Below are 6,173 nucleotides of genomic sequence, written 5' to 3'. Positions count from 1 at the left end.
TTTTTTTTCTTCACTTTAAGCACTTCCAATAGTTATCTATTTCCAACTGTTTCATTAAAATAAGTTTCATGTCACTGTGCCAATTGCTTTAGTTACTACTTCCAAATGTATCATCAAGTGTATGTGGTTGTTAGGTCGTTAGTAAAGCAAGCAGATTATAATGGAATCTTTTTTTTATATAACATTAAATTAAAAAGTGGATTAATGTTTAATTAATTTTTTATTCGAAATATAAAAATAAAAATATTTTATAATATATAAATAAGTCTAAATCTTAATTTTTAAATTAATTTTATAAGATTGAATTTAACGTGAGAAGTAAAATTTAGAGAATTTCAAATAATAATATTTTATAAAATAAATTAGTATGTCGAAATATGTTGAATATTTCATCATCGAGTAAGATAATAATATTTTATAGAATAAATGAGTATAAAGTTAAATTAAACTTAAAATTTATTTTTTTATTTTTCATTAAAACTTAAAATATATTTTTTTAAAAACATTAATATGTTTTCAATTTCGGAAAATACATTAGTTTTCTTTTTCTAACTCATTAATTTATATATTTTTATTAGATTTGATTTGACCTACTTTTAATTTTAATTATGTCTTTGGTCCTTGTAATTAATAACCGTCTATTCTAGTGAAAAATTCTCCAACACAACCACGAATTTCATCACATGAAAAACCTAATATAAATTCTCTTCTCTGGATGACCTCTATCAAATATTATTTGTTACAAAAACTTATTTTTTTAAGATTTATCTTCGTTCTCCCTTATCTCTTAATTTAAATACCTATATTTTTTCTCAATTTAAACTAATTTGTTTCTTTCATTTCTGATTTCACGAAATTTAATTTCTCGAAGATAAAATATTTTCATCTCTTGTAATTATATAAGTCTCTTTTAACTTGCGTACTAATTTATTTCTTTTATCACTTACGTTATATATGTCTCTAAATTTTTTAATGGAAAATATTTCAAATTATAATTTCTTTTATCATAAACTACAGATATAAAGGTGAGTCACATACATTTAGGTTAGACTAGGTTGAAAAATAAAAATATAGATTAATTATAAAAAAAAAAAAAATCCGACATACCTATGAATAGACTCATCCAGAATGAATACGTGGTGAGCAGATTAATTCGTATAATCCATTAAATTTAATTAAAAATAATTTAAATTTAAATAATAATAAATACACAAAAACCTCTTATTTATAAAAGAATATCCAACTCTAACTCTTCATTTTATTCGAGTCTTCCTATTTTTTTACATCTCTTATTATTTAATTTTATTAAAATATTTATAAAAAAAATCTGAAAAATAATTATTTAATTTTAGATTAAGTGGATCAATTCATTTAACTCACGAATTCATGTTAGACAAGTCTGAACCAAATTTTTAGAATTTACCAAAAATTGACTAGATTAAGTTGTCTCATTTACTTCGTAAAAAATTGAGTGAAAATTTTATTTTATGTGCTTCTTTCCAATACTTAATTCTAATTTTCTTGTAATATAAAATAATTATTTATTTTTGCAAATTTTATTTTCATCACTTTTTTATTTTAAAATATATATATATATATATATTTAAAATAAGAGTAATATGCGAATTATAAATCATTTTTTTCATCTCGTTTTTAAAAATGGAATTTCAGCTTTTATTATTTTATTCAATTATAAAATATTCAAATAATAAAATGATATTTTAATTTAATTTAATTATAATATGTCATATGTCATATTTCATTATACATGTACATGTTTTTATTTATTCAATTCTATCATTTACCATTAATATTTAAATATAATATCAGGAATCAAACATGTCAATGATCATTCATAAAAAGAAATCAAACAGTGAGGCTCATGCCAGACAAAATCCACAATCCTTATAATGTGGTAACGTAACAGTCCAACAAGTTTTTTTTTTTTATCAGAACAAAAAATAAAATAAATGAAAATACTCCAATCAATTAAAAAGAAATCATAATTTATAATATAATTAAGAGGACCTTAAACTCCAACCATTATTACACTGCAACAAGTTTAAGGTCAAAACATTAATGATATATAGAAAGAAAATAGGTAATTCTTTAAACAGGTAAGTTTAGTCATATAGAGGAGACTTGAAGACTGAACATCTTTATTTTTTTATTTTTTTTATAAAAAGTTTTTATGTTAGGTATCTTTATGTAAATTTGACATCTCAGGACATTTCAAATAACAACAATCATCCAACCTCACAAAAAAAATACAAAAATATGGAAGAATAAGACAAAACGCGCATATGTTAACAAAAAACGATATATAACTATATTATACCTATTCATAAAGAATTCTAAGAAGAGATTAACATCTTTAACTTTTTCTAATTAAGTTAGTATTTTCTTTAAAAATTAAAAAAAAATAAACCCAAACTAAAAAGTAAGCAAAACGATCATGAATTCTTCCCAAACCCTTTATAATTAATTTGGTTGTATAGTATATAGGTTGATTTAAAAAGTCTGTAAAATTAATTTGGTTAGATATCATAAAAGTCATCACATAAATTCAACACAATCATTCTTGTTGGTCTCTTTAGTCCATCATTTATATGCTTTTGATCAAGTTGGCTCAAATCTACCTTCAGTTAAGTAATTAGAAGGTTCATATGAGAAGAATTTGTAGATGGTTAACTCCCACTTTCATTTATTAGATATCTCCTTTGTTTGAATTTTAGTTTAAAACGTTTGAATTTTAACATTTTTTTTAATTCAGTGTAATTCACCTGAATTTCTAATTGACTTAAAAATTATAATGTATTATTTTGTTTTGAACTTCTTACTCAATTTAATTTTGTAATGAAAAAGGTGGAATAAGAGTAGACTTGAACTTATCTAATAAATTGGGCCATTAATTGGAAACAGAAGCACATGCATAATAGATTTGAGTGAACATCATCTTAATCATATTTTTCGTCTTGTCAAAGCAATAAGCAATTATTAGAACAGGAGTGTCTCTTTCATGACGTTGGTTTCCACATATGGAAGATTAATATCCAATAAACTGTGATTATTAAGCTAAACTCTACATTTTATTCCTCATTATTCTAAGTGTGTTTAGTATTGGAGATTCTATTAAAATAATTCATTTAATATATAAGTGGGTAAAATTTAAAAGTTGAATTATGTTTAAATTATTTTTTAAAAATTTCTTTTTAATATTGAGTGAGGAAGAGCTATAAGAGTTTTTAAAGGGATATAAGATTATTGAAAAAAGGCTTAATGAGATGAATTATGAAAAGTTTTGTCTGGCTGAAAGGTTGCTTTGTAGCTCAACCTTGAATAATTACATTTTAACTTTTTCTTTGTGGTGGGAAATGATATTCAACTTTATTGGTATATTAACATGATTGCTTGTGATATTGGGAGAAAGTTTGAGGCTGTGCATAAACTAATTCGGATTCTAATAAGCATTTGCTTCTGGATAGTCTTCTCAATCAATCTAATTTCAGAACTGGTGTTGGCAGAATTTGAGTACATGAGTCTAATCAAAACAAAAAACTAACTCTTTCCAGACATCAGAGTATCTAATCTAGATTGTAACTTTATAGTACAACTTCATTCATCTAAGCTAAACCATAATAAATTTTATGTCTTCAACGTTGCTTGTTCCGTTCTACGAATAATGTCTCCATCTTCTTCTTTTTTTTTGTCGGCACTCCATCTTCTTCTTTACACTGTTCACTTTCCAGAATATGATAAAATTATAATTTTCGAGTTTTCGATGTGAAATTTCAGAGTAATATCCGTGAAATTTTAGTAATATTTTATATTAAAATATAAATATTTGTGAATATTAATTGATAAAATAATTATAAAATAATCTTTAATTTATGAAATTATATTTTTTTACATATTTTATATTTTGTGATTTTAATTTAAATAAGAATAATTTATTTTTAAATTTGTGTTAATTTCAGGATTATTGAGAATGAAGATAATTGGCAAAAGAAAAATGTATAAAGCTAAAAAACTAAAAAAAGAAAATTGGAATACATTAACACTCACCAAAGTTGCCCAAATTCGTAAAAAGTCAAGATGCCACCAGTGGATATCGCTTAAGTAGAAGGTGTTAGAAGATGTGTGACTAATTCTAGTCTTAAGGAATTGAGAGTAATGTGTTCAAACTCTTGATACCATATTACGAAATGGACTTTAAGCCTAACTCAACCCCATAAAACCGGCTCATGAGGTTGAGGTTTGCACCCACTTATATACAATGAAAGACTCTAATCTCTAGTCGATGTGGGATCTCCAACATTCGGGTTTTATATTTAGCGAATACTTTAATTGATCATTCAAGTATTCCTTATGGACTCGATATTCGTTCTTAAAGATACATTATTATTTTTTACAACGCGATATACTTGTCGTAAAAAATAATCAATTTTTTTACAATAATTTTGTAAATTTTTTAGGATAAATAATATATGCACTTCCCCTTCATAACAATTTATTATTAATGACAAAGTAACATTTTTGTTTTTCTTATTATGTAGTAATTGATCAACTGTATCCTTATATCAGTTTACAATGTAGTGAGTTACAAGCAGTGTTACGAATTGTAAAAAGTAAGACAGCTACAAACCAAAAAGATAACACAAGATAGTTGCAATGATGGAGAACTTCTTATAGTCTCTACCAATCACTCCAAACCTGGTCAGGAATGGATTATTGATTCTGGTTCAACATTGCCAATTTTTTCATCTAACTCCATGCTTTCTTCCTCTGCACCTCCAACAGAATACATAAAATAATAATTTTGCCCTTTTTCATTTTTTTATTAACATTTTTCTTTTTTTTATATAATTCGAGTTCTAGAATTTAAAATATAATGTCTGAAATTTAAAATTCGAAATATATTAGGTTAAAAATATTGTAACTTCTAAAATTCAGAAAGATATTTTCAAACCTACAAAATATATTATCTACTTTAGAATTTGAAATATACTTCCACTTTTATAATTCAAAAAAGAATTTGAAATACAATTTTGTATTATGAATAATTCAGAGAATATATGGATTATACAATTCAAAAATAGAGAAAAAATAAATTTTTCACCTTCTGCTCAAGGGTAGTTTTGGAATTGAAAAATTTATGGATGTGTAGGAAAAAACTATGAAGGTGGAGGAAGAAATTGTCTTCAACATTTCACGTGTGCATTAATTGGAATGGGTTATCAACCTATGAAATTGTTCAATGGTATTGTTTTAATGGGTAATGAAGCTTTCTACAATTTTGTAAGTGTCAATACAATTATAGTAAGTTTTTTTTTTCTTGCACTCTTACATTTTCTTCTTCTTCTGCACTCCTACATTTTCAAAATATCTAAATAATTGACAAATTTGAGTAATTTGGAATAGAAGATGTTCCATAAGTAAAATGTGTTTTTAAAATAAAAAATTCGAAAGAAAAAAAATAATTCTAGAATATCTTTTTGTAACATTTTTTGGCTTCTGAAATAGTAAATTCAGAATTCAATGAGAAAGAATGTTCTGAAAACATTTTGAAAAGAGTAATCCATAAATTATTTTTAAAATGGGTAAAACAGTCTTTTTAAAAAAGTGATTGAGAGGAGGAAGAAATTTGTTGAGACGGAAGAAGAAACACCTTATAGTAACTCGTTTTGGGCTGGTATGTAGGAACTAAGCCCATCTTTTGCTTGTTTAAGATGAGCCCATACTTGTGGAATGTTTCAGCCTTTGCGTGTTAAGTTACTAAGCTTTGAATGTGTGTGCCTTCATAAAAGCCTTTTTTTCAATTTTCTAAATGATGAATAACTTTTTGGAAGTAAACTTTTATATAAAATTAATAGCCTGTATTCTTTGGCAACAAGGATTCAAATCCTTCATAATGCCAAATTGCAATTTTGAAGTAGTTTTTTTGTTTTGTTTTAATCTATATAGTAATTTATCATACAATCAAAATTATTATTTATCAGGTAATTAATAGCAATCAGAAAAGAAGTGTAGTGAGAACCACTTTAAATATATTTATAATTTGGTTAGGAAAAGACTTTTAAAATGGTGATATAAAAAAATGATTAAAATCGTTTTAGATGCACTTTTAATTTGATTACCTAAAATTAATAACTATTATTTCAGGTGCATTTTTT

This window comes from Phaseolus vulgaris, chromosome 7, assembly GCF_051622355.1.
Source record: "Phaseolus vulgaris cultivar YP4 chromosome 7, ASM5162235v1, whole genome shotgun sequence".
Lineage (NCBI taxonomy): Eukaryota > Viridiplantae > Streptophyta > Magnoliopsida > Fabales > Fabaceae > Phaseolus > Phaseolus vulgaris.
Note: the sequence above shows the minus strand (reverse complement) of the source record.